Genomic DNA, 23,619 nt, shown 5'->3' with positions numbered 1-23,619 from the left:
ATCATTGGTGGGATGACTTTGAAACGTAAAATAAAATAAAGACAGGGGCACTTTTGTTAGCAATTCCTGCACAAGAGCAAAGTACTGTACAGTAAAATTTTGACCCATTTTGTATTCCCTGTAATTGTTAGTGTGCCAAAGTTAATGGCATTCAGTTAGTAGGAATACAATTGACAGACAACTCAAATGAAATCCACCTCCCTAAGATAGTTCACTGCCAGATTCAACTGCAGCTTGAAAAAAAAATGTAATGACTTTTAGCAGTGGTTTTGCTTAGATAGTTTCTTGTGTGTTTCTTCCACACAAGGCGACTTCAGTTTTCTCTCTTCACCCAGAAATCTGCACTCACGTAACCACACTTTTCATCACAAAAGATCTTTACTTTTGTTTAAAAGTGTTTAGTACCCGCTCAAATCTGTGGTCCAAAATCCTGGAAACCCATTCACAAGTCCTGTACAAAACTCAAATGGCTAGCATAGCACAGGGAGATCAGCTCGGTGCTTTGTGACCACCTAGGGGGTGGGATAGGGAGGGTGGGAGGGAGGGAGATGCAAGAGGGAAGAGATATGGGGACATATGTATATGTGTAACTGATTCACTTTGTTATAAAGCAGAAACTGACACACCATTGTAAAGCAATTATACTCTAATAAAGATGTTGAAAAAAAAAAAACCTCAAATGGCTAATTTAAAGAAGAGGAAACAAAGGAAAGGCACTTGCCAACTACAGTTTGTTGGCTTAACTTTGACTTGCTTTCCCGGGAAGGAAGAAAACAGAATTTTCAATGTGAACTGTCAGCCCTGGTTATGACAGAAGCTCACTAGTGAGAGATCCGGAGTCTCCCCTGCATTGGCAGAGGAGCAAAGAAAACCTCCAAACAGAATTCTTTCAAGCTTCCTCTACAACTCCACTTAAATAATTTACTTTTTATTTTTTCTCAGACTATTCTTTTTAAAGTTGGCTGGCATGTGTGTTGACAAGCATGCTTTACTGCATAAGATGACTTGTGTGTTTGGAAAGGGGAAAAAAAATCACAAAAACCCCTCCAACTCAGAGAGTAAGAGAACTACTATATATACTCTGGGGAAATACAGTTAGTCTGAACTCTGGCTTCAGCTAAGGGGCACTAGATATAAACTAATAAAAGTAAAATAGCTGTTTTTGGAAGGTGGTTTACTAATTTAAGAACCAAACCAGTGGCTGTGTACCTAATTCAGCAAACTAACTGGCCAGAGAACTTTTAGCTCTAGGCAGAAAGACCTTAAATCCATTCGTTAGAACATAATACATTGTTATTTAATCCATGAAAGCTTAATTCTAAAATTCATCCTTTCAAAGTTCTGACAGTTACTGGAGTGCATAGTAGATGAATAAAATGATGTGGAAATAATGGCTTAAGTGTAGCTGCTGATATTCTAAATCCTTGTTTTCACACTTCAATATTTATGATGATGTACAGTGACTAAAATAGAAGGTTGGAAAGAAAACCAAACAGAAGATGGAGAGACAACAGGCTATTTAGGTCATTCATATATATTTGGATTATAAATGGAATGACTGACCTGGGCTTGCTGAGAATCTTTACGTTGATAAAATACAAAAGACTCTTTTCTACGTATCTCACAGTAAACGGATTCAGAAAACTGTTCAGAAAACACAATCTTTTTTTTTTTTTTTACTAATACAGGAAATATTCTTCTCTGAAAAGAAGATAATTTTGTGTTTTCTGAATAGTAATAAAACATTCTTTCAGTAAAACATTCTTTCCGTAAACCCCCTCTACCCCTGAAAAGTTTTTATGTAATACCTTTTGAAATGGTTCACAGAATTCTACCCGGTGTATTACATAAGTCATACTTTATAAGATAACATATTATTAAAGATGTCTTTACATTGCTTTTTCATAAAATCTTCCTCTGTTATAAATCTTTCAATTGTTACTGGCAGGGCAGAAGGAAACTGGCAGAGAAGACAGTGCTTGGCTGTAGGTGTTTGACATTAAACACTTCTATCTACAAGGTCTTCACCATTGGATGGGAAAATAGAACACGGTAGTTTATTTACTATCAGACCTGAAATTATATTCAGACCAAAGCAACAAACAGCACAGATGCTCTAGAATAGATTGCTCTGAAATGTACTTTCAACTTGCAATGGAAAATGTTCCTAGAATTATTTTGAGATTATAATAAATAATGAGCCTATGCAAGTCCATTTCTTCCTAAAGACCTATAAAGCATTCTATTTATAGTGACATAGTCTCAATTTTATAGCTAATAAATACTTTTAAATCTAGATGCAAATAGTTGGTAGAAAAATTTTTTTTGATTAGCTGATACTCCAAATAATAAAGAGTATTATAAAATTCAGGTGACTCAAAATTTGACAAATACTTGTCCTCATCATTCCATCCAACAACCAATGTACACTTAAAAAAATCTTGGTGGTTTATAGTCTCCATCTGTGCAATAAACTCAAAGTGATTCCTTTTTATATCTACTTTGATATTCATCATTCATTCATTCATTTGTTCCTTCTTTCATGTATTCTCATCACAGGCATGAATTGAGCATCTGTAGCTGTGCTGTCCTATAGCCACATGTGTATCTTGAGCACTTGAGCTGTGATTAGTCTGAACTGAGATGTGCTTTGACTGAAAAGCAAGCATTTTACCTTGATTATATGTTGAAATGATCATACTTTGGATCTACTGCGTTAAATAAAATATATTATTAATTTCTTTTTTATATGTGACTACTAGAAAAGTTAAAGTTACATATGTGTCTTTCATGCTAACCTACAGGGCAGTAAGCACTGTGGTAGGCTCTGGAGATTCTAAGGTGAAAACCACAGTGGTCTGGTCTTCAAGGAGCTTAGTTTAGTGCTGACATGAAAAGTCTAGAGCAAAAATTCCAACTGTATTATTTTCCTGTGGCTTGACATCCAAAGCAAATGCCTTTTTTATTCCTCTTTGTTGAATCACTATTCCTAATATGTAAAAGTCACTTAATACTTGCAATGTTCTACAAGACTCCCTGTTTTTGTCAGCACAGAGCTTGGATAACTTGGATGCTAAGTCAGTTTGGCCTGTTACGCTAACCTCTTCAGGAGACTTCGTGACTACTGAGGAGCTCAGACTCCTGGAGAGGCACCTGGAGCTGGTTGCCCAGCAATGGTTGCCCTTGCAATCGGCATTCAACACCCTCATTCTGCTCACAGTCGATGACAAGGCTGCTTAGGGACAGGGGTGCACTCAGTTGTCTGGGAATAGAGTTTTCCTCCACGTGAACCTAATTGGCCTGTACAGGGATTGTAGCTGTAACTTCAGCCTCATTAACACCATACTTCCTCCGTTATTGATCTGGCTCAAATCGCTAATAGTAAGTACGCCCTCCTTGGAAAAGACACATCCTATGGAGAGCTCTCACTCTGTGAAAACAGAAATACCTCACTCATGTTATATCATGACATTGCTGGACCACGCTATTTATTTTCTGGAACCTTGAACTAGGTAATTTAGCTTACCAAGAAACAACTTTATTTCAGCCATAGTCTCATGGTCTTTTTGTGCCTACAATAAAATATTTCAATTATTATAAGCAGCTTCTTTTTCTCATGTTTTCCTCAGAATAGCTTAAAGTCAATTAATTTATACTTGTACATATATAAAATTTAATTTCAAAGAGGGATAAAGGAATTTTTGACATCCTTACAATGGCATTATCTTTATGACAATTCCAAAATATTTTGCCTGTGGGAAAAATGTGGAGTTGGTACTTGGGAGTCATTAAGTCCAGTGCAGTCTTGTTAGGATAGTCAAATCCTTTTGCTCAGTGTATTACCCTCTGGTCTCCACTCCCCAGCCAACTACCTGATTGGATAATGGTTGGGATTGACTGACAAGTGTGACAAAGGCCACAGGGCCATCTCTTTATGATGGGGATTGATGTCTCTGTAAATACAGTCCTTCACCTTCAATACCTTTAAACACCCAATGATTGACCTAAAGTAGCTCAGATTTGCTTCTATTTTCATTTATTCCCCTTTTACAACTGACATAAGGCCCCCAAAGACAAGAGTACTCACTGAACCATTTTTCCTGTTCAGATGGTCAATTAAATATTTACTTTTTGTAAATTTTGGTTAAGAATGCTAATATTATATTTTACTAAAATGTATACTTGGGTCTATGGCTCCATAGTATATAGTCAATTGTCTCATACTTCTGATATATAGCCAAACTAATATGGTTTACTTTCCACAAATATAATTATTAAGAATCATTGTTATAATATTAACTAGAAGAAGAAAAGAATATTAAGCCAACAATTTATTCTTCTTCCCTTAGTTTATACAATAATATAGTATTCTGGATCACCTTCATTATTTGAGTGAACTCAAATCTTCTTTGAAGGAATTTTATCACAATGGTAGATAAGATAAGGTTTAATTTCTCAGGATGAAATTTTTTATCAAAAAGTCTGATGTGAAATGTATAAAAATTAAACATTATCTTCATTTTTGTATGTTGTTCCATTGTAATAAAAGTTGGTCAAGCTAGCCATTTTTCAGAGACAGATAAAGCAAAGTACTCACTGAAAGCTTTAGTTAAAACATGCAAAACCTCTTTCAAGTATCTTTTATATTCCAGTGGGAATAACATTTATATGACAATTATTTTAGAAATACTGATCATTTAGAAATTCTACAGTTGACTTCAATCAAGTCAAAGCCAATTTTAGATTAATGATCTTTTTAGTCACTTGAAAATTAATTTTTATGAATTTGTATGTATACATAAAAATGAATAGGTTATATGAAAGCTGTATTAGATTGCATCTTGAGAATATTGTACCATTTAAATAAACTTATATTTGTATATAATAACATTTTCATGATAAACAAAACATGAAGAGTGCAAGGTTAAGTTGAAAATCATGTAAATTTCCATGCCATTTAAGTGGTTAATAGAAACAAAATTCTAATAACTTAACTACAACCATATTAAAACTTAATTAGAAAATAAGCTAAATAGTTAATTACATGAATCCACAAGCACTTATATGGTAGTTATCACCAGGTGAATTAAGAATGAATTACTAATATTTTCTACTGTTAATACATGGTTAATTAATGATTAAACAGTGTTTTTCTGCTTACTCATTAATGATTTATTACAGGTACTTAAACATTTTCCCAGATTCGAGTGCCTTAAATAGACATCTTAAGATTACTTTCCAGGTTTACCTTCTTTCTAATGTACTGATTACTCCATTTTCTATTGTACTACTCTGGTCTTTCAACTGTGAATATCAAATATCTTGATTGCCTGATGAGTAAGAGCTAATCCATTGGTGCATATGAATTCAAATAGTAGAACTGAATGTGAAAAGGGGCACAGATCTTCCTGTGTCAGTTCAACTCTGCTCTTCTTCCCATGGACACATTCTTTTAAACTGTGAGTGGGAGAAGGGACTGCGGGACGTTAAACCCAAGTAACCCAAATGGCCCCCCATCTTAGACTCTGCTCCCTGTTCCAGCATCTAAGTTGCCCTCATGTTGATGATGGTTCTGCTGAGAAGAACATGCTCTCTAGGTCTGTTTAGGTAAAGAGACCTTCTCTTGTGGTGGTCAGTTATGGGACCACAGAGGCCTTCTCTTAGTCATGGGGCCCAGGTCAAAGTGGTCTGCATATTGTCAGGCATCCTGGTAGTGAGAGAGCTCTCTCACTGTGCAGTTCATTTAGAGATGGCCCTTACCTTGAGATATAAATGTGATGGAGCTTATACATGCTGGGGACCTGTTCTTTATCACAAGTGAGCTTGTCATTGCTTCTGGATTTGCCTAGAGTCTCCCAGAATGCAATTATATCTTCTGATATGTACCTGACAACCAGATTGGTGTTTTTCTCTCATTTTGGAAAGCTACATGGAAATAGCTTCTGGGGTGTGACATTGCAATCTTTTTTTTTTTTTTTTTTTGCGGTACGCGGGCCTCTCACTGTTGTGGCCTCTCCCGTTGCGGAGCACAGGCTCCAGACGCGCAGGCTCAGCGGCCATGGCTCACGGGCCCAGCCGCTCTGCGGCATGTGGGATCTTCCCGGACCAGGGCACGAACCCGTGTCCCCTGCATCGGCAGGCGGACTCTCAACCACTGCACCACCAGGGAAGCCCGACATTGCAATCTTAATGCTTGTCTTTATGTAACTATTTATCCTTATCAGGGGGATTCTGTGGCTGCTAGGAGACTGTGTTTAGTTGGTTTAAAAATGACAGTAATGCTCTGGAAATGGCTTTTCTTTTCTAAAAATGGACAGGTATATGATAGGGGTGAAACTACTAAAATTAAGTCTCTTTCCTCCCCACCTTTCAAAAAGATAGAACTTTAAAAATACAGACTGTCAGAGGGAATGCACTTGTTTTACATTTTTTAAGGAAAGACAGAGAAATCTAATTTTTACCACAATAGCCTTAGAAATAATGATCAGCCTTATCCAATGGAAACTTGACTATATTCCTGGACTATGAACTATTTTGCAATTCGCTGTTAAATATCTATTTTTTAAAAAAAATCAGCTTATTTTAAAAACTTGATTTATTTTCTCTGTCCTTAAAAAATTTAATATAAGTTCAAGGTAATGTGACACTTCTAGGTTTCTAGGAACAGAAAAAAAAAAACCGTATACTATACCAAATTTGAATGGAGAAATCTGTATATTGTAGGATGGTTTCTGTCTTCCATGCAGAGAAAAATGGTAGAGATAGAATTGAAAATAGTTCAGAATAGAGAAGAAAAATCAGATTAAATATTGCTGATTAATGTTGTTTATTAATCACAGCCCTAATCTATAAAAGCTGATCCTGGTTACATATTTGAATCAACAACAATTTTAGAACTATGAAATGTTGTAATATAGATTCAATATATATGTATATTGACTAATGAGAATTTAGTTGTATATAATAAAACAAAAAAGTTAATATTGTGGTACATATCTAGAAACGATTTGGAAAGAGTCATATTTACCTTTTGTTGTTTGGGGTTAGGATTTCAAAAGCATCTGGCTAACACCCATTGCCAGCACAGTTTTGCCAGAGGTAACATTTTAAAAATTTATTTGCACCTCTTTAACTGTTAACCTCTGATGAGGTAGGGATTGAACATTTGGAAATGTAAAGAAATATATAGAAGGAGGGAAGGAGAAGAGAAGTAAAAGCAAGGGCTATTTAAATGTTTTGCAAATTTTATACCAGCCTGAAGCAAATGGGTATCAGTCTGTGATAACTTTTGAAGGTTAATTTGGAAATCTTTGTTTCATGACATCAGTGGATGTTTCCATTATCCACTGAGATGGTGTCTTGAGTTGTAGAATCACACTTCATTCACTCACTCATTCATTCACAGATTTTTTTGGATATCTGCTATGTGATGGGCTCCGGACTGAGCAAGGACAAAAAAGTGTCTCTGGACTGAGCAAGGACAGGAAAGTCAATTTGAAAATGCAACTAAGAGTTTCAAGAAAAGTGGCAATATTGTGGAATTCTAGACAAAGTTAATACGACTCAGTAGCAAGCCAAGATATGAGTTTTGTAGCAAAACATCAGTAGTCAAATGTCTTTTCATATTTTTCTTCTTTTATTATGATTGTGACCTACAATGAATCTGATAAAAGTGATTTCAGATATTTGCAGGCCCACCATCCAAACAACATTGTGTAGTGGCTCCTTCTACTATAGGGGTGCTGGCCAAGGATTGAATCTTCCAACAGTAACCTCAGGGAGATGAAGTTCTTCATGGTTCAAGGACAAAAGTGGACTAGAGTTCTAGGAGATGCAGGTCTCCATTTCAGAAACAAAGACGTTAGATCTCTTGTTTCAAATATCCAGTCCTTTTTTGTGTTGCCCCTCATAGAACTAAGCTACTGTGTGCTTTGTGTGAGGACCCTCTTCTTTGAGAAGAAACAACACCCTTGACTGCCATCTTTAGAAGGATAAAGCATGACCAAGGGACCAGGTATGATCAGAGAAAGGGATAAAGCAACATGTTGCTTAGATTCGTATTTGCCTTTAGTCAAAGAAAAAAAAATGCTACACAAGTTTGAGACCAAATTATGTTTTTGATACTAACTAGGTGAGTGCAGATGGAGGATTTTTAACCTGTAGTGCCTGGACCCATGTAGATAGGTTTTAAGTAATCTGTTATTATATTGTATATTATACAATATATAATATATACAATGTATATTATATTGTATGCAAAATTTTGAATGCATATGAGTTTTTCAAGAAAGGGCCTATAGCTTTCATCAGGTTTTAGAGGGTCTGTGTCTCTACATTTAAGAACAATTGCCTTTTTTTTTTCCCCCTTTTGGCCATGCCATGCAGCATGTGGGATCTTAATTCCCCGACCAGGGATTGAACCCATGCTCCCTCCTCTGGAAGCGTGGAGTCTTAGCCACTGGACCGCCAGAGAAGTCCAAGAACACTTGCCTTTAAAAATCATTTGAGTGACAGTGCTATTATACCAAGATGTATTCCTCTTAATTCTGGAATTTCAAGCTTTTTATATGAAATTGTTTCCTTCAAGTTAAGACTATGCAAAATCCAGTCAATACCTGCTATGATCTGATGAAGCTGAGGAGAATAAAAAGCTAACTTTCATTCCTCTGGATTAAACAAGTTCATTTCTGCAATCTGCTCTAGCTCGGGTATGTAGACATGACCAGAAAGTATTTCCTATTGAGGGGCAAGAAAAGATAGTTTAAAAATCCTGTTTTGGTATGCTGATAGGCTCTATAACCTAAAATAATTTCTTTGGTTTTATTTATGTACTTGTCATAGACCTTTACACTTTCTAAATTTAGCACAGTTTTAATGTTTCTTGGGCAACTGACCATGAAAAAGTTTCCATCTTCAAGTAGGGGTAAAATAACTTAACTATTTCCATATCTCTCAATTATGGATAACTGTAGTTTGTTCTTCTATCAGCATATTTCTGCGAACTCACCCTTGCGGTCTGAAAACTTCACACAGTAATATTTTATTCTATCCCAAAGGCACCATATGTCACATTCCACCTTCCTAAGATAGACACCAGGTGTCAGAAAATGGCAGGCTCTCAGTAGCTAAAGTTGAAGGTAATGGTCTTTGGCATGTCTAAATGCACTTTAAGAAAAAAAGTTTTTCTATGAATAAAAGATGTGGAAAAGTCAGTCATGCTAAGTTATCATTTTTAAGCACATAATTGTTAGCATAAATGAAAGTTTTCCTATAAGAGTAAGGTACTTGGATTTTATTTAACAAGAGATCTTATACACAAATTAATAGATCCAATCAGATTAAAATTGTATATATATGAAAAACAACAAACAAAATAAAAACACCCCACAACCAACATATTATCATTTCTTGGACTAGATGTGATGGAATGTATTCATTCTGGCATTGAGCTTTGACAAATGTGGTTATGTGTAAGCATTCTATAAAAGAAAGGAGAAAGTATATTTATTCCAATCTAAATTATGTCCCTAGATAGCATGACGGTGACTGAATTTATCATATCCTCCCATGGAATTCCCATTAAAGGTATCAGATATAAGCAAAAGGCTCAAATTACTTGTAGGTACAATATTTTAACACGGGACATCCAGATGGAACTTTTATAGATTCACAAATAGCACAGCTCACCGTACTGGAATGCTGGATCCAAATGGCACATCCCTTTTGAGGTTACAGTTTAGAGTAAAACAGATTTATTAATAATCAATGCACTCATATGACCAAGAATGTTATCAGCTCATCCAAGACGGAAAACAACAGGAAACTTAAGCCAAGACTCATTTAATTTTTGCCCTTCTTGCTATATGCATTGGAAAAGAACCCCATTGGCCCTTTTTTAGCTAGTAATGTCTAATGCAGGAAGACAGGAATAAGCAGAGTAGAAAGCACCTGTCAGCTCTATTTCCCACTCTCCTTGATTAGCATGAAACATTAATAGGGCTTTCAGAAATTCTGGCCTGAAATGGGCTTTGCCTGAGAACGTGTCTGTCTTTACTGCATAAAAGCCACTGTCATTAAAAAAGGGCAGATAACTAAAGAAGACTTTCTTGAAACTTATACCTTTTTTTCATACAATGACAAATTATTTTAATAATGGGAATCACATACACTGCCATTTGTATAATATTTCCCATAAAATTCCCCCATTAAATTGGCTCCTTTACTTGACTCATCTCTTTTTTTAAAAGAATGATGCGCACAAAATGATACATCATACTTTCTTATAAAGAATTGAAAATGAACATACAGTAATGGGTTAACATACATTTTAATAAAATTTTCATTGCTGTGCATTTCACTTTTCGATACTGAAAACCAGGGATGTTCCAATAACCTCAGGCAATGCCTAAGGATAAAACAAATCATATGGTGGTGAACTATTTTCACCTATATATTCTTCTACAGGAAAAAATATTCATAAATACCAAAGAAAATCAGATGTACACCAAAAAATTATAACCATTCTTAATACCCTTTGCCACATACTGTATGTCACTGTATACTAAGAATAAAACCAAAAAAAATGCTTTAGGGATTTCTAGAATCCTTCAAGGATTTAGTGTATTGTTAATTTTCATTAAAGGTAAGTTTCAGATTGATTTCCATTTTCCAAAATGGCCACAAAAGTCAAAAGATATAATGGGATTCAAATAAGAAGGTCATAGATCATAAAATATAGCTTCCAGTGTCTTAATAAGAACTATGCCCAGATTCGTAATTTGAGGGTTGAGTTTTTTGGTCTAGAAACTTTTGATTTGAGTTGAGCACTTGTTATATTTATGAAGTCAGTTCATTTACAAAGAAAAATGCATGTTAGGGAGCCTGTCCTTACATTACGTGAGTGTGTCAGCCAGCACCCTCGACGTTCTTGCATATGATTTCCTAAGAGGGCAAAGACAGCAGAGAACAGCCCTAGGTGAAATGAGGTGTCTGCCAGAATTTTATTAAAAAGCAACACTTTGTGGAAAAAGCATGCCAATTGCCCCAACTTCACCACTTGGCTATAATGGGGCAGCCCAAATTAAATGAGGTGCAAATCATAAATGTGTTTCCAATTTCTTTCTGGTGATTCTATAAGTGTACAACTCCTGCAGCATCTTATAGACAGGTTCACTAGGCACCAATGACCAGCAAAGTTAAAAGAATAAATGTACTATAGATTTAGCTAAGAATAGCTGTTATTTAAAATATTGTGAGCACTTTCCATCCCATTAAGAAACACTTTTATTTTTAATCAGGTCTCCGAAGGAGGCTGCTGATAATATTGCTCTCAAAACAAGATGAGGAACAAGTGCAGGGAAGGAAGGCCATTTAAAAAAAAAAAAAAAGACTAAAAAAGTCAAATCTTAACAAATGAAATTGTACAAACCCCAGTGAACTGTCTGATGGTCATAAACCTATAGAGACTATGGAACACATCCTGAAAGGTACTTTAAAGTCTATAACATTTTTTCTCTTCCAATCAGTGTTTTGCTTCATGGATTAAAAACAGTATGTAAAGCATACATATCTGATCTCTGTGTATTCTTGTAAAGCAAGTCTGTGCTCAAGACATAACACACAGTCTATAAAGCAAGACACACCCTTCATTGACGCTGACAACTGAAACTGACTTTCAGAGCGGGGACCCCGAGGAGGAACTGTTCTAGTCATAAGTCCTGACAAGTCCCTGGGTGACATTACCTGGCGTCCTAATTGTCAGGAAGGCAAGTTAAGAGTTTTCAACATAGCATTAAATCCTTTCCCAGTCCTAAGGAGACACATGAAAACCTCATGTATTTGAAATACGAACATGAAAACAGGCTGTGAATAATGACCGAGGGACTCCAAATTGTTATTACAGAGAGGGAGGGAACCAGGAGTGGGCACACGTACAACTCCAGCTAAATGCTAATCAATAGGTCTATAGAATCATAAAGCTTAATTCCAGAACTATTAATGTGGAGCAACAGAATAAAAGGAATAATGCATATTCACTGCCCACGCTGCATTTTCTAGTAAAAATGCGTTGCACTCTGCTAGCTTGTCAATCTTTAATAGAAACTCATCAATTATTTGTAGGCAGGAGATTGAAATGGCTAATAGCTCAAATATATTCCTCCATTTCATTGCATCAGTAGCTCTAAATTAATGCCTGCATTTTTTTCCTTAAATTAAGTTTAAAAAAAAATAAAATGGAAATGGGTGCTTTATTTTAGCATACATTTAGCATACAGGTAAATGAGTAAACATTAGTTTTTGTCCCCTGACAATTGAAAAACAGAAACAGATTTTTTTTTTAACAAGCAGATGAATGTCCAGAAAGGAAAGAAAGAAAAGAAAAAACTACATTTGAACCTTTCGATATTAAAATCCTTAGAGCCATCCAGCTTAACTAAAATTTCATGAAATAATCACAGCAAAGACAATGCTCAAAACTTACTTTGCTTCCTTCATATGACTGACATCATCTGATAACCTGTACTACACAAAGTATATATCAAAATGCCATGTAGTTGAAATGCAGAGCATTCCCCATAAAACAAAGTCTACTCCATTCTACCTAATTAAAAATGAAGCTTCTCTGACATTAATAGGCAGTAAAGCAAATTTATAGCAGACACAGAATATTTCACTCAAAAAAGTTAGCCTACAACTTGAGAGAAGGCAGGTTTTGCCAATCACATGCCAAGAAGCTACCCTCTCTGACCCCAGCCATCTCTCAGATAGAGGATACTGGCATTCTTTGCACATCAGAAATACGCCAGCAGAGACCATTCATGAGGGAAATAGGAAAGCAAGTCACATTTGAGCAGACAACAAATGCTCCCAAACCTTGACCCACTACATGCAACACTAAGTGAGCCGCGCACCCAGCACCCAGCACCGTGAGAAAGAACGCACACTCCAGGTACTCTAACCTACTCCCTGTCCTGCTGCAGGGTTCTCTGTGCCCTGCACACAAGCAGGTTTAAAAAAAATAAATAAAAGGAGATTTGCATTATCATTACAAGCTCGTACCCGCACAACAGCACAGAACAGATGACACACTTACTGTAATGTCCCATGAAGCAAAGTTCCCATCTAGAGAGAGGCACTGTTTGCATTATTCCACTCCCTGAAAAAGGGTTAACCATTATGAAGAAACATTATGCCAGACACTAGCAGACAGCCTACTTAGAGATTACATTTTTCCATACATGATAAATCCTGGGTAAACCTGTTTTTCTTTTTAAACACCTTGCAGAATGAAGCCTAGCACTGCATCGAGTTGCCAAAGCACAATCAATATGGAAGGAGCGGTATTTTATGATTGGAGAAGTTGTTGTGTTTTTGGTGGTGAAATTCATTATTTAGTATCTGAACCCTCAGCATTTCAGTATCATTTATTCATAAAGTCCCTTTTTGCCAGGAGGAAATGGATACAGCTGGAGAGAGAGAGAGAGTGCATGAGAGAGAGGGAGAGAGAGAGAGAGAGGGAGAGGGAGTGAGATGGATTGATGATATTGATCAGGTACCATCTTGAAACAAAGGCGAGGTGCTCTATTTTAGTTGACAACTGTGACACATGAAAAACAAGCAGGAGAGGGGGAAGGCTAGGGCCTTGAACACCACAGGCTTTAAAAAGCGTTTGAAGAAACCATTATGACAAGCAGGTCTAGGGAAGCTGCTGCAAAAATGTATTCAGAAGAGTCATTAAAAAATGATGCTTTGTTTGCCTTGTGAATATGAGGTTTCCAGCTCGCTGCAGCACTCGCTGCTACAGAGGAAGTGAGGAGGTCTGTGCATGGCAGTTACCTCGCTTTCTTTCTTGGGGGGTAGGGGATGATAAAGGGGGCAGGAATGGGCTTATGGAGGGAAGAGCCAACATTTTCTTCCTTTTAAGCCTAAATGTATTTCTCTGGGTCATGATTACCCATCACCAATGGCTCTGAAAAAGTTGACTATTTTTTTTATCAGAATTATTTATTTCTCATGAAACAGTTGAATCATTTAAACACCTTCGAAGGAGTTAACTAACATTACAGCTTCCTTGTATGTTTTTTAGTACAGAGACCGTAAGAAAGAAATATTATTTGAGTAGCATGCAGCTCCTGGCATCAGATCACAGACAGTATTTCTTCTTGTCCAAACATCCACGTTGATGGATGCCATGGGGGCTAATCGAAATTAGGCAGAGATTCATTATTTGCTCAATCTGAAAAGAAGCCTAGAGATCTGAGTGACTTCTGAACTCCGGGAGGTGATGTTCTTCTGTAGGTTTTGTGGGTATCTGTCCAGACATTGGTGTGTATTTTAACAAAGAAAGCATCCTGGAGGCTGTCCAGGTCAGCTCAGGAAGGGCCTTATTTGGAGTTCAGGTAAAAATTTCTCATGGCATTAAAAATCATACTAGCACCAACTGCTTCCAGGCAACTAGACCCAAAGAAGGCAGTCCTAGTTCTCTTCTGATGACCACCTGCATAGGCAAGGTCTAATAGGGGAAAAAACATTTTTTGGTTTTTAGGGTTCTGAAATGGTTTTGCACAGTGTGCCTTTCCTGGGACTGAGGTGATCAGAAAGGAGGGGAAAGGTCATTTCTTCACTTTCCTCTTCAGCTATCTTGTGGATAGTTACCAAAATCAGAATGTGATTGCTATGCAAAGGTCTATTTTATAAGTTGGCATCTTGGAGAGGGTATGAAGAAAAGGGAACCCTCCTACACTGTTAGTGGGAATGTAAATTTGTGTAGCCACTATGGAAAACAGTATGGAGGTTTCTTAAAAAAACAAAAATAGAACTACCATATGATCCAGCAATCCCACTCCTGGGCATATACCCAGAAAAGACAAAAACTCTAAATTGAAAAGGCACATGCACCCCAATGTTCACCTCAGTACTATTTATATAACCAAGACATGGAAACAACCTAAGTGTTCATTGACAGATGCATGGATAAAGATGTGGTATATATATATATATATAGACACACACACATACATATATAATGGAATATTACACAGCCATAAAAAAGAATGAAATAATGCCATTTGCAGCAACATGGATGAACCTAGAGATTATCATACTAAGTGAAGTAAGTCAGACAGAGAAAGACAAATATCATATGATATCACTTATATGTGGAATCTTAAAAAGTGACCTTATTTACAAAACGGAAATAGACTCACAGACATAGAAAACAAATTTATGGTTACCCAAGGGGAAAGGGGTGGGGGGAGCGATAAATTGGGAATTTGGGATTAACAGATACACACTACTATGTATAAAATATATAAATAACAAGGACCTACTGTATAGCACAGGGAACTGTATTCAATATCTTGTAGTAATCTATAATGGAAAATAATGTGAAAAAGAATATATATACATATATACACACACATATATATGTATAGCTGAATCACTTTGCTGTACACCTGAAACATTGTAAATCAAGTATACTTCGATAAAAAATCAAACAAAAACCAAAAAATAAATAAATTGGCATCTCTGTGTGACCTTGGGAAAGTTCCTTAACTTCTCTGAACCTTAGTTCCTCATATCAAAACTGAGAAATAGCATCATAGGCTTTGTTGTTGGAACTCAATGAGATGTATGTAAGAGTCTAGGATGGTGCTTTGTATAGACTATCCATATCATAAAGGAAGTCGCTATAAATTCTATATATTAACACTAGCAAAGAAACATTTTTTGATTGTTATTCTTAAAAGGCAACTCTCTCATTGTTTTCTATGTAAATAAATCCATGTGGAAGAGAGAGATGGCTTATCTGGCATTTAGTTCAGCAGCCGTGGGGAGAACAGATCCCATGAGGAGAATTAACAATGAATAAAGACAATGAGATGGTATCTGAACACACAGTTTTTCTGAATCTATAGTTTCTTCTTAAGCTGTATTCAGTAAAATCACAGTGATATTAAATACCCAGTTTGTCTAAAGTTTTCCTTTTGTTGTGACATTTTTTCAAAATCAAAACGCAATTTGAATGAAATCTACAACTTCATTACATCCATTTGCATATATTTCCAAAGTTTTCAAAGTATATTTCACTTGTTAGATCCATCCAACACTGGAGGAGGAATGCAAATGATTTTGTATACTAATTTTTGAGATAAAGAAACCAAATCTCAGGGTGCATGATTTTCTTAAGGCAAAAATGAGTTAGGTTTAGAGCTCAGACGGTTAGTGCTTTTCTGCCACTATATTCACCCATCCATCTATCCCCACTATCCATGAAACATGAATTTATTTTTTCTTATTGTGAGTTAAACACTGTTATGCATTATGACAATATGAAAGCTAACTGTAATTCCTGAGAATGTTGCTAAATTCTAGAGATGGGTGTTATCTCAAGTGACCTCTTCGGATACTTAGGTCTAGACACCAAATTCGTTGCTATATTCATGCTCTCAATGAAACCCAAAAGAGAAATGTTATCATCCATTAATATTTTTGAGGTTTCCGAAGGCGTTCTCTTAATAGCACCCTTCCTCTCTGATCAGGTCTTGGGGAGGCCTTACTCCATAATATAAACAAGATTTAAATTCTGAAGGAACAGAAGAGAAGTCCTTCTCTCTGGGAGTAGACTAACTCTCAAGTAGAAGGGAAATGAAAATGCAAAATTTACCAGTCAATAAGTTGCTAGGTCTGCCCCAATGCAGAGTAAGTGAAGGGAGGCCAAGAGGGTTTAAGGAAAATCCATTCTAGTGGAAAATATGACCAGAGAAACAGGATTCCCCTTAAGAACAATCAAGGATCTGAGACTCCTAAAAACCAAATTCTAACAATTCCTAATGAAAAGTCATTGTCTATCAATCTTCAACACCTGTTGAAACTTCTGGTTTTAGATGGCAAGTTGAATATACAGTAAATTCCGTCTAAAATGTGTATTTAAAAAAGAATAAATAAATATACAACTATACCTGAAAACAGCAAGGGGAATTCTTGCTGAATAATTGAGAGATTAATATATCCCTAAAAGAAGGAAGCAGATATGCAGAGCTAGCAGTATGCTAAGGTTGCAACCACTGACAAAAGCTTTCCCCATATACATATATGCCAAAGTCTACGAGGCTCAAAGGAAACATTTGTTGCAGAAGACGTGTGTATGATGAAGACAGCTAACCTTTCAGGAGAGCCAACACTGTGTAAGACTGATAAAAACCACACAAGTGAAAGAACTAGCATGCATGTCATGGTGTGAATAGAATACTTAGAAGGAACTTTAAAGAAATCTGTTTCATATAGTCAGAGAGATGAAGTAAATCTCATCCATAAAACAAGAATAATAAATAATAAAAATAGGCATTTCTATGTATATATAATATATAATTGTTGAAATAATATTCAGTAAATAGACAATGAAAATATTTGACTATGAGATTAAAATTAAGTAAAATGAAATCACAAAACAAAAATTAGTCTAGACTAGAATGTAGGGTTTATGAAGACAGGGGTTTTTGTTTCATGTGATCACTGCTGTATCCCCAGTGCCTAGAAACATGCCAGGCATGTAGGAGATTTTTTAAATAAAATGATGAAGGAACTCACGGCTTCCTCCATCCTTTATGTCAGAAAGGATGGTTCTTCAACTGTGCTCTTCTTATATCCTTGATTCATCAATATCCCCTCCCTCTGTTACATATCCAATCTCTCCTTCTTCACTTTCTCTTCCCTGTCCACTGACAAACAGATTTAACTAACTACCCTTTCTTTCACCCTACTGCCTCCTCCTAAGCACTTCTGGAATTTCATTCATGAAAATGCAGGCTTCATCTGCTGCCTTAACTTTTTGGTTCCATTTATCCACAACTCACTGTAGTCTCTTCCTTCCATTCAATCATTTCTTTTAGTCCTCTTATTACTGACATTTCTGCAGCTTTTTACTGTGCTGATTGGTCTTATTTGATTTTAATTGTCCTCTCTGGAACTTGTGTCATTCCTCTTCACTTCTAACTCTGTGTCTATTCTTCTTCTTTCCTGTGACTGGTTTCTGCCTCTTGGACTACCCCTTAAATTTCCCAGATGCCATCTTCAATTCTCTTATCTTTCACTCTAAAAGCTCTATTCAGGCGATCTCAACAAATCCTTAGCTTCAATCACCAACTACAATACACAATTCTTAAATTTATGTTCCCTGCCTGGAGCCTTTTCCTGAATTCCTATATTATATTCCTCACCAGTGTGCCATCCAGTTGAGGAAGAAGAATGTGATACGGACAACACAAAATGCGATTAGGTCCATTGCAGGAAGAAAACAGTTATGGGTCATTCTACTTATTAGCTATGTGACTTGGAAACATTATGTGAGTTCTCTGTCTTCTCATCAGAGAAGAATGGGAAGAATAGTAGTATCTACCTGATACGGCTTTTGATAGGATGAGATGAAAATTCAGTATAGCATTTAGAACAATTCCTAGAACTAAGTAGTTAATACATGTTAGCTGCACTTATTATTATTTAAAATTTTTAGCTCACAAGAGAGGCCTTGAGATCATAGGAAGGTTTCAGGTAAGGCTTCCTGGGAGAGGTTATCTGTGTGCTAAATTTTAAAGAATGAGGAGGAGATCAATCAATTGAAGGGTAGGAAGGACATTTCCGGCCCTGGAAACAACATACATAACACAAAGAATGGAAGCATATGCTATGTAAGATAAAATAAAACAGGTAGATATTTCTAAAGTATAAATTTCAAGGCAGCAAATGGTCAGAGATAAAACTAGAAAATTAGATAAAGACCAGGTTGTGGAGGGCCTTGAATGCCATACTAAGGAGTGTGGTTGCTTAAAAAACTGATTTTTAAACATGGAAGTCATTAAATCCTTTTTTTATTTTTTTCATTCTAGATGGAATCACTTTGGCAGCACATGGCAGGATGTCATTAAGACAACAAATTTAAAAAATCAAAAAGTAGGGCACCAGTTATAAGAAGACCTGAAGGGACTGTGTTCATAATAAGATGTATGGCATCTCTTAGGAACTCTCCCAAATAGTGGGAAGTTTTGAGAGTTGGTGGAGGTGCCACACTAGTCAACTAGGGCAAAGTGTGAGACATACTGATGATGACCATTTCCGTGGCTGGATCAAACACAGGTTATACAATTAACTCTAATGTGTCCAACAGTAGTAAGTGCAATTATAGAAATATAAGTACAACGGGGTCAAAAGAGAAAGAATTCACTGAGAAAGGCAGAATCAGAACATCAAGTAGGTGTGGAATTCTAAATTGTACTATGTTCTAACCACATCTACTGTGGTTAAAACATAGTGAGAAATGCAGAGGGGTGGTATAAAATGAAGCTTAAGAATAGCTTAGAGGTAGATTGTGAAAGGCATACATCGTCGTACCAACAATTTTTAGTTTTCTTCCATATAGATAACTGAAATTGGTATTTTATCATATTTATTGGTTTCTGAATGTGTTTTATTTATTGTTATGGAATAATGGAATGAAAGAAATGAAATTACTGTGGAGATAGAGAAAATTAAATGCTGTATGTCATATTTGAATTCATATCTACATTTTATGATTATATGTATTAGGTAGTAGATTTCAATCTCTTTCACTTCAGGACATAGTTCTCACCAATCAGATGAGAACTGAGGTCTTAACATTAAAATGTGCTTTACAATATATTCATTACATTTGTAACTGACCCATATAATAGGTTGACCATGTTTATTGCAGTTACTAATCTGGAATGTCTACAGCATTAGGGTGAAGTAAGATGTCAAAACCATTTAGTGAAGTCTATATTCTGATTAAGAATATGTGTGCTGAGTTGTTCATTCATTCAAAGCAATCACAGGTAATAATAATCCATCTTATGTTTATATACCATATTTAATCATGAGAGAGTCCAGAGCTTTTGGTAAACTAAAATTATTCCAGTGTTCAGCCATAACAATAATTGTACTGAGTGAAATAGCATAATACAAACTACAGGAACCTGAAAAATCTTACATAGGCAGTGTTAAAATACATGTTTTAAAATAGGTACTGAGTTGAAATTAATGATCTTGTTTATATACAGAATAGAATCTTAGAATCATAGCATCTTAATAAAGCAAGAAGAGACCTTGGCGATCACCTTCTCCAACCACTTCATTTTACGGATGAGGAAACTAATTTCTATAGTTTTGATTTCTTGCTAGTTCCTACTAAATTGCCACATTATCATCATGCCATTGCTTGTAAAAATAACATCATATTCACTAATGTGATATGAAAAGTATGTATTACTGAATTTGTATACTACCATCACCACAACCAGCACCCAATACAGAAATTAAGATCTTGAAACTCCAAGTATAAACTTCTCAAGATGGTGCCAAGTTCATTGCCAAGAGGGACTTCTAAATGAGAGCCGGAAATGGGTTAAGGTAAGGACTGATGTGAGTAGTATAAAATTGGAGTCGTTCCCCATCCCTGCCTCCCTAAATCTGCAAATGTGCCTGCCACTCTTTATTTCAGTGAAAGAGTTGATGACAAGAGGTTCAGAGACCCTCCAAAAGACATAATGCAGCAGAGGTTGTCCCAGCGTTTGAACTGGGAATTATTTTTAACACCTGATTTCACCGGCTGACTCTGCTGTGTCAAGAGCAGGCTCTGAAGTTCAAAGAACCATCCAAGTTCACTGGCTAATTCTGGGCAACTTCCTCCCCCTGCCTCCTGCCTTACTTTTTCCAGTGAAAATGTTGATTCAAAGTCCTTCAGTGAGCTGCTGGCTATGTTTGGTGTTTTGTCTTCTCTTCCCCATTTTTTTTATTTTTATTTTTTGCACATTTAGATCCTTCCTATTCTAAAGATGCCAGCCCACAATTCCTATTATGTCTTGACCACCCCAGTGAGCACTGATGGGTCTAGCCTTTCTATAATCTCAGGGTATTTTTTTTCATCTCTATCTCACTTTAATTTACATGATCATAATTTGTTACTTATCTGTATCCTGGGAATGTTTTGTCTGCCTAAATTAGGTTATAAGGTCCTAAAGGACAAAAGCCTGTATGTCTTTCATACTCCTCCAGTGCCTACCAACATCCTAAAGACATTTCTGGCCCTCAGTAAATAAATGTTGATGCTAAACCATGAATAAGGTATGCATAGCCTGCCAAATATGTCATCATCCACTTTGCAGCACAGCAACTTATGTTAGACTTTGATCATCAGCTTATAATAATTTTTGAATAGTAACTCACTTGTATATAAAGAATTGCAGAATAAGCATTGTTCTTGTTGTGGATCTTCTGCATAGAAAGTACCCAAGAGTAAAATATTGGCATTTAACATTAAAGGAATAAAAGATGCATAAGCCATTTAATGTATAGATAAAAGGAGAATTCAAAGTTTTCTTCACAAGGAATTCATTTTCTAAGAAACAACTTCAATTAAAAGTATCTGATAAATAAAAACACAGAGAATTTTAAAGCATTTTGACAAAAGAGTTAATAATTTAACATTTTTCTTCTTTTCCTTTGAAAGAATGTATAAATATAAATCTCATTTACTTAAATGTGATAATGCAGTCCTATAGAATTGTTTTGAAAATGAAAAAGATTCCTAAAGTTATTTTATTAAAGTCTAGAGACTAAATACAACAAAGAAAAAGGAAATTGAAAGTATTGTGTAATGAAATCAGGTATATGACTGATAGATACATTTAGAAGGAGAGAACCTAACACTAATTAAGAAGAATTCAGCAAAAAAAGAATACCTCTATAACCTTAGGAATTTTGTAATTTTTGTGGAAACTTAGAGGAATACTAAAAATGTTAAGCCTGAAACCGAGAGGTAATTGTTTAGACGAACTAGAAACAATTCAAAGAAATTTTTAAGAATGTTTAATTTGAAAGAAGCATCTGTGAATCTGACATCTTGATAGGTGGTAAAGTTGTGTAAATGTAGTCATGTATTCCCATTCGAACTATTGAAACTCCACAGTAAACAGGTCAGGTGGATGTCTCACCCTTGCTTCACTCTATGACAGAAGGGAAGTTTGCAGTCAATATGCACCAGTTTGTTATACAGCACATGCTCTCATCTGTACTGGGAAATGGGGAAAGAAAAGAGGAAGGGGCTCTGGCTCTATCTTTCTGTTGCTAGGACTTTTATTACTGCCCCTGACAGTGTCTTACACAGAGCAGGTACTCTAGTAGATCAGAAAAGAGGCTGGAGCAACAAGTGAGCACTTGAAATGGTAGTGGGTAAACATCTACCAGCATATTTGTCATGTACCCGGATCTACTAAGATCAAGGGATTTCCATGAGACAGTCCTGCCTCCCCAGAGCTGCTTAATTACAAGTACTTCCTTTAGCCACAAGAATGAGTGTGAATCATCGTCATTGTCATCATCATCATCATCAATAGCCAATAACCAAACAAAGTTCCATAAATAAGTATTTACTTATGTATCAACTCTTGCATCAAGAATCTGAGTTTCTACTGTAATTTCATTTACTGTGGTCAAAAAATTGAAACAAAACTCATATCAAAAGTTTACTTATTGGGAAACCCTCACTGATTTAGGACAAAATCACTTTAGCAGTAGGTTTTCTTTTATTTTTTTCTTAAAGAATCTGCAGAAAACAGAAGATTAAAACAAGAGATCTTTAAAAAATTTCTCCTAGTTTTATCTCTCTTCTTTATTCTGTACGTATAGAATAACTCCTGAAAATGGAACAAGTAGTACATTAGTTGTAGAGACAAAATCTTATTCTTAGATTGACCTCAACATAGCTGAGACAATTGCCCTAAATGTCTTGGATATTCTTAGCTCAGAGGAAACCATATTCATACATGAACAGTCTCAAACCAGTTCTGCCAGTATTGGCTTCTACCAAAAGGGAAGAAAAATTCAAAAGAGTAGTATATGGCCTATTTCCATTTTATAAATAAGTTCATTTGTATCATTTTTTTAGATTTCACATAAAAGTGATATCATATGATATTTGTCTTTCTCTGAAAAAGAAAATAAACTATATATATACATACATATATATAAATGAATCACTTTGCTTCACACCATTGTAAATTAACTATACTTCAGTAAAAAGTTGTTTAAAAAGAAGTAGCAGAGAGCGTGGTCTCTAAAATTCTTGGAGAAATAGCTGATTCTAGGTCTGGGAAAGAAAAGATACAAGGTGAATCTGGAACATCTTATGTCAGAAAGGGAAATAGATATCAGACTGCTGGGGACATATCAAAGAGAGGCAGGACCCTACTTGAAAAGATCCCACTAACCATAGATTAGGTAATTGCAGTATGAAAAATAATAATGACTGCAGTAGATTAAAATATGTCAAATATTTTAAAATTTCATCAGCATATGTTAACAACAACAGCAACAAAGCTCTCATTGATCATCAATAGAAGTTGCTGGGAGACCCACTTACTATTCTAAAGAGTGTTAAAAAAAAAGAAAAGAAAAGTTGGAGTAGGAGGACCATTTATACTAAATTTCCTGTATGAATCCTATTCTATGGTAAATAAGGAGATGAAAGAAAATTCTCTATTGAAGAATTTTAGCTAATAAACACAGAAGGAATGCTAGAATCAGAAACACCATTTTGCAACTTCTAAT

The sequence above is a fragment of the Mesoplodon densirostris genome, chromosome 17 (genome assembly GCF_025265405.1).
Source record: "Mesoplodon densirostris isolate mMesDen1 chromosome 17, mMesDen1 primary haplotype, whole genome shotgun sequence".
Classification (NCBI taxonomy): Eukaryota; Metazoa; Chordata; class Mammalia; order Artiodactyla; family Ziphiidae; genus Mesoplodon; species Mesoplodon densirostris.
Note: the sequence above shows the minus strand (reverse complement) of the source record.